A 13,341-nucleotide genomic window follows, 5' to 3' on the forward strand; every position below is an offset into this window, starting at 1 on the left:
TTCTCACCCTCATTATCAAGTACATTTCATGACAAACACACATACTGTACACACTCATGCTCACACACACACTCAAACAATACATTAGATCGTATGTTTTTTTGAGTAACCATTTTTGTTTTTCTCTCTTTCAGGTGGTGTTTTTTTTTTTGTTGTTGTTGTTTGTTTTTTTTTTTGTTTTTTATGTGTTTTGTTACAGATGTAGCAGCTGGTGACCCATTGTGTCTCACTTGTGCTTTTGTGTTTGTCCTTTATTTTTTGTTTTTCCAAACCTCCCCACACCCCACCCCTCATTTCCTTTCCTCTTTCTTCTTCTTTGTACCTTCTCCTCTCCCTTCAGTAATCTGTCCCTTCTTGCTTGTCAGCTCTGTTATTACAAAAAATACAAATACAATGATGCAAATAATAAATAATAAAAAAAAAAAAAGTAACAAGAGAAGCTATAAAACTCCTCTTGGCAAAGTAAATGCGCTTGGCACAACAGATCATTCAGATCATAATTTTGTTTGCAAAAGCTGCCAGGCAAGACAGGAAAAGACAAAACAAAACAAAAAACAAACCAACACTGAACTATAACATCCTACAAACTCCACACAAAGAGTGGACCTTCTGGTAGACATGGGAAATATATAAAATGTATTTCTCAGTTGTTTCCTTTTATCATATTTGCTCTTCCAGCCTTTACAATTGCTGTGCTTCCCATGTTGTCTTTACTCTTACAAATACAGTTGATGAAGTTTAACTGGTAAAGGTCAGAGATGTCGATGCAGGGCAAAGCAATAATGAGATTTGTTGAAGGGCACCTGCATTAGATCTACACCAACATGTGGCCTTCTTAAGTTAAAAATAGAAACTGTAAATCTGTTGCTGCACAAGAACAACAAAGAACTGTATGATTTGGCACTTGATATTTAGTGACCTTTTATCTAAACAGCATTGGGTGTTTGGTATACTGTATTACTGCAATATGGGTGATCAGTGTGATTAAATTCAAACAGTAACTATGTGGAGGTGTTTCATTAGGTAAACAGCTGAGGAAGATGATGTAAAATATCAGGTAAGGGGGAACAAATAAAAACACTAAAATTACAAACAAAAAATCTGACATGTTATACAAAATGTTTTTGCTGAATATAAAACAATTTATTTCTCAGATGACCCCATCTGTATTTAGCTTCAACAGAGGTATTTTGTAACGATACACTGTGTGACACTGGCACTTATGGGGTGCCTGATTCGGATGCTAATGTGTTTCTGCAGTTGAGGAGGAGACACATTCTGACTAATTGTCTCTAATTGGAAATTTATTTCCTCTGTGGCAGTAAAATGTGTTACACAAGCTGTCAGAAACTCCCATTGCTTCAAATAGGCCTAACACTTAAGACTCTCAAGGCTAAAAGGGCTACTGGGATTACATGTGCTACCCAAGCTTGGGCTTGGGTAGCACATGTAAGGGGTTACATGAAGAGGATGTGGGACCTGTCGATTATTCAACACCCAACCTCCAGACTGACATTGAAACAACTAGTAGCTCAGTGATCCAACATCCGCAAGAAGCAACACCTGTGGACAACAACTGCTAAGTTGAATAACAGTGCAGCTGACCTGAAAGATGAGATTAAGATGGAAGATGGAAATTACTACCAAGACTACATGAAATACCCTCCAAAAGTCTACTAGAAGATGCGAATGCAGCAATATGGACAATCCCTACTTCGATCATCAATGAAACCAATCAGTTGATGTATACCATGGCAATGGTAATCCTTGAGATGCTTGGCTAGAAGATGAACAGCCACAAGGAGCAGTACCCTCCATTGGAAGACAGCTAGAGGCTAAGATTAAGGCAGCATGGAGGGAAGTTAGATAGCTATCAGAGCTGCAGAAAGGTGTGATGAAGAAAGGGATGCCTAAGAAGTGCAGTAAGTTGTCCATAGATGCAAGATGTTTTTAGAAACTGCCTCACAGCCTTGGCTAACCACCTGAAGAGGAATACCAGAGAGATAGAAGCCAGGAGAATAAACTAGATGTTGTCCACTGAACCATCCAGTAAGTGCCTGGCAGCATAAATGAACCAGCTGCTAAAGACTAAGACACATCCAGAATAGCTGACTGAAGGCCAGACAGTCCTGAACCCCCTCAGCCACACTGTCAACAAGACTGGCTACGAATACTGACTACGGAATGGAGCAAACATCAGCCACCTCCTCTACATGACATCAAGTTGTATGCCAGGAGTGAACGAGACATCGATTCACTGATCCACAACAAGAGAATCTGCAGAGAGTAAGGCAAGACCTGAGCAGTCAGCTGAATGGGAAGAACAAGATCCAGCCAAACATCTATGCCTCAACAGTTATCAGATGTCCTGCTGGCATAATAAGCTGGCCAAAGGAGGAAATTGAAGCCACTGGTATCAAGACAAGAAAGCTCCTTACCATGCACGGAGGGTTTCACCCCAAAATCCAGCACCCTGAGACTGTCTGCTAAGCAGAAGGCAGTAGGCAGAGGACTGTGTCAGAACCACTATCCTGGATGAAACAAAGATCCATGAGTACATCAGGCAGATGGCCACAAATGATTGACATGATCATGTGCTAAGTGAATACCTCAGGCAGCATAAACCCAAAAAAGAAGCGGAGAAAGAACAGTAACCATCACGGAAGAGCTGCAAATAAAATAACTGGTTGATATAAAAAAAATCCTACCAATGGCTGAACAAAGCACAGAGGCACTAATCATGGCAAGCTCTAAGCAAAAGCTTGATAGAGGCTGGAGACCACCACTAAAGGCAAGACTCCAGGTGAAGGCTGTGCAGAGATGCCCCTGAGACAATCCAGCACATAACAGCAGGGTGCAAGATTCTAGCAGTGGTCCACGTGATAATGGAAACACTCGGGGCAGTGACCCCCCAGAGTGGGAGAGCGGCTCCAGCACATTTGAGGAACGACATCCAAGATCTGTCTCCAGAGCACAGTCCTAGGAACAGCTAAGATACAGCTATATATATATATATACACACACACACGCACACACACACGCGTTTTTGAGAAAATCAAGTCAGTGTTTTTTTCTTTTTTGTATTTGTGAAGATATTATCTGATAAGATATTATCTGATATAAGGTAACTGTTGTCCATGAGGTAACTGTTGTGATTTGGCTCTATATAAATAAAATTCAATTGAATTTATATACCAAACTTACAATTACAAAGAATCTTTAAAAAAAACTTCACAGATCAAGATTCACAATTAAATTCAGATTACAGTAAGACAGCTTATAGTATATTGAGTTCTACTGTAGGTTAGGCTTTTTTAAAACTAAAAGTGGGTGAAGTGAAATGATATTACTAGTACTAATATTTAAATGAGAGTAAAGCCAGCAACAAATTAAAAACAATGAGTGGCCATTAAAAAAAATAATTAAGAGTGAACTTGGCAAAAACCATGGGGTAACCTCAGCCTGAACAAAAAACAATAAACAATTTAGTAAAACTAGTTGGTAGAACAGATGAATAAGAGACAATCTTTAAAATAATTTTGAAACTATCAGTGGTGGGACAGAAGCACCGGAGAGATGAGAGTAGGCGCCCCGAGAATGCCCAGTGACCTGGTGGTAGAATATGGCCTTAGCAGATATATGGTAAAGGAGCTAATACATTTAGTGCTTTACAAACATTTAGTAATATTGTGCCAAAAATGATAAAACATGTTCTGCACAAGGAAGTATCCATAAGTACTCCAAGATTTTTTAACTGGATTTTGCACATTTGTAGAAAGGGGGCTATCTAGTTTGGTTAGACTAGAAAGCTCCTCCCCATCCAGCATTTGATGTCATCTAGAGAGTGAAAGAGGTTCTTCAATGGACAAGCATATTAAATGTAATGTGTAGATAAAACTATATTATCTACACAGAATATTGTGTTTCTCAAAGACCGATACAAGGGGAAGAAGATACAAAAAAAAAAAAGAATGAAACCTTGAGGGATGCCAGATTTGATGTAAGCAGGGGATAAAGAATTCTGACAGATTAGGTTCTTTCAGGTAAGGTAGACGTAGATCCTCAAGTCATATACATTGATTGATTGTATCAAATGCTGTGCTCAGATCAAGCATAATACCACAAGAACCCAAACTGACAGAGAATAATGCATGTAACGAAGAGCAGACATTGCTAATTAGAGGTTTATTTGCCAAGTATGTTAAAGAGAAGACTTTTTTTTTAATCTTAGAGAAGACAGGCCTATGGTTATTAAAAGCTTCACTGTTACAGTTAGGATTCTTTGGGAGCTTTTAAACAATTTCAAGCAGAACACTGAAAGGAAAAACTGCAAGTACTGTAGTAATGCAAGTATTAATTATAACCAAAAATGAAGGGCATAGATTGCCCCTCTTTTTTTTTGCTTATAATTTTTGGTTTATATATTGTGTTTCTGATAAATCCTGTCAGGCACACAATACATAAACATTTGTTTTTAAGGTTGTTCTCTTTTTTTCCAAAATAGGTACTAAATGAAAAAAGAAGGTAATGGTAAAAAAAAAAAAAAAAAGGTGCAAGCCTGATTAGTATTCAGTTGATCTAATAACTGAACTAATTTTTTTATGCAGATGGGCTTGCTTTTATGTCTATCATCTCTTTGTTTACTGCTACTGCTCAGAGGTACGTTTTTGAACAACAAGCTTAATGGACCTTAAGATACTTGCTGTACATGCTATTAGGGTCACTATTAAAAACAGCAGTTTAATGGCATCATCCAATGAATAAGTATTTGTCCTGGGATGCTCCTGTAAAGAAATAATGTTGAAATAATGATCTTTGAAGAGGGGTGGGCCTCAGGGTTTTATATGAATGACTGCACTGATAATAGTCAGCAGAAAGCATTGCAGGTCTTTCTGCACAATTTTAGCTTTGCAATACTTGGGAATAACACTAAGCAGGAGAGGAACATACTATGATTTGGAAACAATACAGAACTAAAACGTGTCAGAAACAGCAAATACATCTCATCAGCATCTGAACAGGCATGGGGTTTAGAAAAATCTGTTTCAGCTGCTGTTCGTTTGATAGCAGGATGCACATGATAAACTTTTTTAAAGGATGGCAGCCTGATTTCTGATCAACTGACTTGAGTGATTTTGTTTTTGCAGGAGAATACTGATAGAAAGTTTAACCCATCACTGAAATGCTTATCAAACACACAGTGAGGATTTGTGCAGGGAGTGTTTGTGCAGGGAGTCTCCTGGTCCAGGAGATATTGTGTATTGGAATTCTACAGCATTCAGTCTAATTGGGCCATGTACAACACCTCCATTGCTGAGACGGCAGCATGGAGCTACGAGTGTAAGGCTGTCGGTGTTGAGGCTGGACACCAGTGGCAGAGTGAGTCATCAAGAGTCCTGTTGAGCTTGGCAAATTGGCTGAATTCTTGAATTGCATGTTCTCTTAGTTTAATAAAGGCATGAAAAAAATGCAACCATTTGTGTGCAAAACTGTTCAAAAATGTTTTATTTGCACAAAAGCATATCTCTGAGTATGTATTTTTGCACAAGGAGAGAGACATACTGTGTGATGAGCAGAGGATCAAGTTGTTATTACTGAACTATGGTCTTAGAGAATGCAATGTATTGAGTTGGGCTTTCCACCTAAGTTAAACTCCAGGGATGCTTCTGCTCCTTTGGAGGTTTGTATACAAGTAGGTAAAAATACTGTACAGTATGCATTGTTGATGGAGTCACTAAACAACTGCACTCATTCTGAAATGCTGAAAAATACTTAAGTAATTCCATCAGTCTCAACAAATAAATGTGCTTTCTGAATTTAAAAAGTTACACAACCACAAATACTGTTATTCTTAGCTTTCAATATTTCCATATTCACTGAATTTTGCCATATCGTGAGCAAAGAAAGGATTACAAAGTATAAAATGTTTCTGAAAGATGGACAGAGATTTTATAACTGAAAACAAAGGCCTAATGAAAGCTTTGATAAAGTTTCAGACAAAAAAGTACTCACACTCAAGAAATTATCATTGTCTATTCTGTATAGAGTATAAAGTAGTGATTTCAGACGTTCACTTCACAAAAAAGCAAAGAAAAAATCCCATTAATGATTTTATCAGAATAACAATAGAAAGTGTAAATTTAAAAAGAAAAAAACAGTAATATTCCAGTGGGCATATTAGTGGTGAAGAAGTCTGCAATCTTACCTGTACAAAAGCCAACAAAAAGAACTGTTATTATTTACGATATGATTGTTGGTTCCATTTTTTTTTATTTCCCCCTTGTTTACAGGAAATCACAATAACATCCAGACACACTGAGGAAATAAAGACATTGAAAGTACTGCAGAAACATTATAAACGTCTCCAGGATATACTGCTCCAATCATTTGACCCAGACTTCTTGTGTACAGTGGACACACTGCCAGGCTGCTGATGCTGACTTACCAGTAAGCAAATTAATCAATAAATGACCTTGAAGATGGCTCTGTGTTTAAAATGGACAATGAACTTAAAAATGAGCAGAGGACAAATAGTGCTATTGGCAGGAACTCAGACGTATTGGCTACTAGTACTGCTGTTATGATTATTACTATTATTATTGCCTCCTCCTTGTAGATGCCCAAAACCCCCAGAAGAGATCTACTGTAGGAGTCACCTTAATTAGATGCCCAAACCATCTCAGCTGGCTCCTTTCAATGTGGAGGTGTAGTGCCTCTACTCTGAGCTTCGTTTGGTGTAATAATAACCAACACAAATAGAAATCTGTAATGTTTTCCGCTATGTTTGTTGTTTATTGTTGATTGGAGGGGAGGTCAAGTGCCAGATTTGTCAGAATCTTTATCAATGGCATCACATGAAACAAGTTAACCAAAGAAATGGTAGCTCCACTCTGAAGTTTATTTAAGGAAATGGGGAAAAAAAATCAAAAACCAGTTTCACTTGTATGCAATTTTAGCTTCAATAGGCAAACTGAGCCCTTTCTGAATTGCAGCAACTTAAACATTAATAATGAGTCAAAAGCAAAGCAACTCATGGATGACACAGTGATTATGGAACATGTGGTGCTAGTGCATGTGAATTCAGAACTGACCTCAGTTCAACTTAGTCTCGCTTATGTTCTTTTTGGGTCTTGCAGAAATTAAGTCTGGGTATGTTTGCTCGCACCCTAAGGAGTCCTTAGAAAAAACTCATCAAAACAAAGACTACAAAATCATGCCCCAAAGCTGTGACTGTGATCAAAGCCAGGCACACAAACAAAATACCACTTTGCTGATTTTACTACTTGATAAATTATTTCTAAGGACTTCTCTGTTCTCTAGTTTGTATCGCAGTGACCTGCAGACTGGCTTAATTGTTTTTCCAGTTTACTACACTAAATTATGAGCCAACAAAACAAAAGAGCACACACTGCAAATAAGCGATGTGCTTGCAAGTAAAGCATGTCCTCGGTAAAAAGGAAAAATACTCTGAAACCTTGTAACTTTGTGGCATTTACTGAAACCACCTTTTACAAACAATATTCCTGTCGATTTCAAAGAATTTGTATACTGAATAGAAAGACATCAAATTATGATTTTATACAAAACTGCTGGTTAGTATCACACTAGGGCTCACTTTTTGCTAATATGATTGTATTGCATTTAGACTGCTTGATTTTGCCTCTTTCCACTCCCAGGTAATGCCTTTAAATACAATCAAAAGGTAACAGCAAAGATCTCGTTTTTTAAACAAACCATGTTACTGTGCAACCAATTCTGTTTCTGTAAATATCAAACTCTGCAAGAAGATAGCAGCAAGTATTACATTGTTCTAAACATATCTCTGAGCACATCCTGTTATTAAAACTCTTTAACATTTCTCATGCTCTTCAAGTAACAAAGACCCCTTTTAGGTTCGAAGATTTATAAAGTGTTTTATACACAGCAACAAGAGACTTTTCCCCCCCATAGTGTGATCCACTGTCAAATGTTTAACTTGTACAACGTGTGATATATTAGAACACAAATTAATGTGGCTAGAGGTCAACCTTCATTTAGCTGATTCTTACTTCTTGTGTTTGTTTAAACTAATTTTGAAAATTTGTAAAAATAAATAAATAAAGTAAAAGTTGAAAATCCATCTGCAACATTCTGTCGACCTTGAATTTGCCAATAAATAAGGAAGGAGTGACGATTGACGACAAACATCAACGTACAATGTTTCTTAAAATTTGTGAAAAAGTAAATTAAATTAAAAGTCTATCTGCAATATTTTGCTGACTATTTTCCAATGAATATTCATGACAAGTTTCAGAACAATGAGACAATAAATAAGGGAGGAGTAGCGACTGAAGTTAAACATTAATTATAGCATTTCTTGAAAATTTAACGCTGCTGGAAAATAACACAGTGAGTGGGCAAAATTGGACAAACTTCACTCATCGATATTTTGTAAAAAATCCTGCCACATAAAATTGAATTTCAAATGCATTAAAAGATCATTCAATTCTCTTTCCAGTGGTATCAAAATCATGTAAGCTGGTGTATTCTTTGATTTTCAAATAAAGACATGAAGAATTAGCGTTCACTCACTTTCAGACCAAAGAAAATCCCACTGCGCTCTGTGGTCCTTGACTTTAGACAGTGTTTACAAATTTTATATTCATGCCCAAATACCAGCTCTATCTACCTCATTTGCATAAGGTAAACATTTTGGAAGATGTTACAAATCAAAGTTATAGCAGATTTTTGTCAACAGTAAGCACGATTTTTAAAAAAAATCCTAAAAATTTGATACCAAAAATAAAGCACAAAAACCAGACTTTTTAAAAAGTTTTGTATCAATAATGTTGACTCAATGGCAACAGAGCGCAATTGTTTTTAGTAATTTTGCCAAGGTGCAGGTGGTGGTGTGTGTGTGGCTCAAAAGCCTTTTGAGATATTGTTGAAATTTGAAATTTTCTGTGTGCTTATTTGATCCACCCTTGACTACAATACAGTTATGTTCTTCATTATAATTTGATTTTGAATTTTTTGCTGCTGGTACCTACTATAACCCCTTCGGTCACTACAGACACAATTGTGTACATCCCTTTCTATTTTTGTACTGTAATATTTATTTTCTGACATTAATACATAAATGATTATGTAGGCAGAAATTTTTTTTTTTCCCACCAAAATTCCTGTATCATAACCAATGGGGCTAAGGGCCACATATCTACATACATCAATTTGATGATTAAAAATAGTCAACCAGCTTTCTCCTTCCATTGCAATTTTCTCTGTGTATGATCTGCTCTCTGATCTCCTGAAAGCTGACAGTGTCATCATGGTCTGACCCAGGACTTCTCTCCCCTTGGAGGAAACAAATCCATCTTAGTACACGTTTTCTCTCTCAGATATGATGTCACCTTTCATCTCCTGTGACAGTACATGCTGAGAATACTTCAGTACGTGCTGTCTACCTTGGTGTACTTTTGGCAGATGGGGGAACTGTGAATATATGCCAGCTAGTGGCTAAAAAGCAGTCCTAACATTTGGGCTGGAAGACCACAGAGATGCATTGGTCTACATTGTTAGCCTCAACTTCTTATTAGCTTGGAGGGAGATCCAACTCTAAATAGTGTCCATGCAGTGAAGGTTTCATTCAGATCAGATGATCAGATTATTTAACTTAAAAGGTGTTGGATATGACTGATGAGAGAGGTTTAATTGTGATCACGTGATGCTTAAAAAAATGGAGATAAAGATTTAGTGATAAAAAAAAAAAAAATGGCAGATTAAAGTAAATATCTTGTTGATGTTCAGTGATGCAAATTCATGCGTATATTGGTATTAGACTGTAACCTAGCCTAGATTTTATAGAAAACTATTTATTAGAGGTAACTTTCATAATAAATCAGGTAAAGCAGTTGCACAAAGACACAAGAGGTGAGTTTCCTACTCAAGAAACGGGACTTACTGAAGAGCATGTATGTTGCAATATGTATGCACAGTAAATCAGCTTCACTATGCAGCATCAGCTGTGTTTTTATGTTACTGCACAGCGATCTATGATCAGCACTGAACAGAAACAGCTGGAGTGCAGTTAGAGCTCAGTGATCTCTTACACATGCTGGACAATGAAAGGACGGCCCCTGTTGAATCCACCCACCTGTTACCTTAGTATTCATGCTGGTGTCTGTGTTTCAAATGGTAATCTGAGCTCATTTCTTGAGCTCAAAAGGATGCACCCACTGTGATGACACTGACACCTGTGAGATCAAACAGCACGGGCTTCTGAACTGCCAAGCAAAATTTGTTCTGTCGCCTGTGATGCCAATATGGTGTTTTATATTAGGATGCCATGTAAAGCTTTTTGGCAACAAGTGTTTGCAGCATTACCAAAATGTGCTGAGGTCTAACGAAGTGACAGGTGTGTGCACTGAGTCAGCTGAATGCAAATATGTGTGTCCATTTGGTGATGCAAAATTGTAACCAGCCACAAAAAAATAAATAAATCTCTCTATACTGCTAATACAGGTCAACAAAGGCTATTATAAAAATAACTGTTCATCAGAAAAATGTTCTTTATTTAACAGGAAAAAATAGTTGAACAAATGATTATCAATGTAATTTATTAATTACCACAAACATTTCTATACAGGAACTTCATGTTTCTTATCAGCCAACATACACATTGATAACTATACATCTGTGCTAAGCTAATATTTTGGAATTAGCCAAGTTGCCACTTTCTCAGTGTTAACATATGATGCATTTTTTGTTTGTGAAGATGTCTTGTGAGAGTGATATTTCCTGGACCAAAGAAACAAACACCTGTCGACATTCAGTGCGTCGCACACATGTATCCTTCAGGTGTAACAATGATGTTGAGTACATTTGCAAACCATGTTTTGCTATGTTTCACAGCAAAAAATGTATATTTTTTTAAAATAAATAAGTGAAAAGAAAAACTGCAGGCTGTTTTTTAGCTCCTTTTTATTTTTGTCCTACAACTCTTCTCATCCATTTCTTTCATCACATTCAGGCAGTTTTTGATTTTTATAAACACCGTTTTTGTGCATTCATGAGACATTTGCATTTATGTCCCCTGCAGAAACCAGAAATTGTTCTGTATTAATATTAATTGCACATGCTTTCAGTGCATATATGCATCCATGTGCAGGTTTTAAGAAAACATAAAAATACAAGAGCACTTAGCAACACTCCCACTACAGAAAGCTTGCTCAAAACGCAGGGCGTCACAGAGCCACAGCAAGGTTGGGTGTGGACGGCCAGGGGAAAAAATCTGAGAAAAGACTGGGAAATAAACACATATTAACTTTAATTCACTAGAATAAAATTACACTTGTATTATTTTTATTAATAATATTTGTTAAATGATGAAAAAAAAAAAAAAAAATGACTCCATATGGGTCATGAATGTTTTTCAGCTTTTGAAGGGGAGGATGCTAGAAAAACTCTGACAACTACTGCATTGGAGGCACCACAATCATGGCTAAAATTGTGATTCTCCTCCTGTCTCCCGTTTCAATCACGTTAACTTAATATAATAATTTTAATATTTTTTTTGTTATGGATTTGAATTAGCTTCTGCTTTGCAGTCTTATACCCGAAGGGGAAAATGACATTATTTGTAATAAGAACATTGCCTGCATGGTAATTTCTTATTAAGAAAGCTGCTTTCATGAGGTCACCATCAGAATATTACAGCCTATGTAAACAACTGGTTTCTCATCAACTATCACTGCCATTTTAAATTAATACTGTCAATTTTTAAAGTTAGACAGAAATATAAGAACTCCTGCGAAATTTAAGTGCCTGAGGGAGCATTTATGTCAGAAATTTACACTGCATGTCTCTATTCTGGTTAGTGGGCGTATTTGTGTTAAAACAGGAGCATTTAATGGCATTATTTGACGTATGGCAGAGGTATGGGTCTCTGGTTCGGTCATGACTGAGTGGTACAAATGTATGCTGGCTTGTCGGGTCTGATCATTGTCTGAAGTTGCCCTCTCTCACAGTTAGAACGAATCTGTTTGATTTGAGCGAGGATGGGGTTGGAGCCTCATCAGAATGTGTTGGTCACTTACTCGCTGTCAATTCTGACATGACTCGATCAAATATTACACGGACGACCGATTCAGACATTTGAATTTTAAGCACAACTCCGCCAGCTGATGTATCCACCCACTCACCCACTGACTCCATCACTTCTTTAGCTCACAGTCTCACTCCAGGACTATATCCTCTCATTCATTTCTTTGCTGTCTGCATAATGCTGGGTTTATTTTCCAGCCTATTACAATACATAGTCTCTCAGAGCACACATCGGATACCTCTACTAATATTGTTTCTTACTGTCAGCAAACACAGAAACAAACATGAGAAGGAAAAAAAAAATCTGTGAATTTTTGTAAGGGACTTATTCCCTGTGAAAGGTTTGCTTGCAACTGTCACAACATGTTTAACATTAAATCAGGAGATGGGGATAAAAGTGCAATACATGCCAATTTAATTGTTTGATCTGACAGTGATACAGTGTTAACAAATTAATCCAACCACCTGTCTTAAAAAAACAAAAAAAACAAAAAAAAAACCCACAAATAATTCAGAAATCTATCAAAAACTTGTTTAAAACTAAAATTTATATTGTTATTTATTAGACAAATAAAATGAATTCATATCTTTATCCCCAAATTTGAGTCTGCACAGTGGACCTCTTTAAGAAGTCAGAAATTAGCAAGCATAACATTCAACCTCTAAAATAATTTTTCTGTTCAGCAATGCAATAGCTGTAATTTTCCATCTTAATCAAAAACTAATGTGCTTTTTTTTTTGTAAAACAGTGAATTGAAAATTCATGGATATTTTAGCATTACAAATCTAATTTTGTCCAAGTATTGGAACAGTGAGGCCAATCCCTTTATTGTTGCTGTAGACTGAAAACAGTTGTCAATATGAGACAGGAGAACAACATCTCAGCTTTTATTCCCAGGTATTTACATCTGGATCTGATACACAAAGTTCAGAAGATAGTACCTTTTGTCTGAACCCAACCATTATTCTTGTGAGCTAAAGTATTGAAACAAATAAACTTAAAATAGAGTTAAGTGGATAAGATTTAATATTTAGTTGCGAATCCTTTGCTTGCAATAAGTGCATCAAGCCTGTGACCCACTGACATTACTAAACTTTTAAATGTGGATTTTGTTTTAAAATAACTAACATAACACATCCATCTGTATAATATGTAAATGCTACATACTGTCCAGGGGACTTAACCTTAGTTTAGTATAACTCATCTTCTGTGGGTAATGTTCATTCGTTCTGAAACAAGCCTCAGCTGATTATCCTTCA

General features: G+C 36.6%; 1 protein-coding gene across 1 annotated transcript in view; it reads right to left on the minus strand.

Moving 5' to 3' along the window:
• The window catches only part of asic2 (acid-sensing (proton-gated) ion channel 2), a 449,569-nt gene that overhangs the window by 157,376 nt on the left and 278,852 nt on the right, over window positions 1-13,341 (minus strand). The window lies entirely within an intron of this gene.

The sequence above is a fragment of the Archocentrus centrarchus genome, chromosome 8 (assembly GCF_007364275.1).
Source record: "Archocentrus centrarchus isolate MPI-CPG fArcCen1 chromosome 8, fArcCen1, whole genome shotgun sequence".
Classification (NCBI taxonomy): domain Eukaryota; kingdom Metazoa; phylum Chordata; class Actinopteri; order Cichliformes; family Cichlidae; genus Archocentrus; species Archocentrus centrarchus.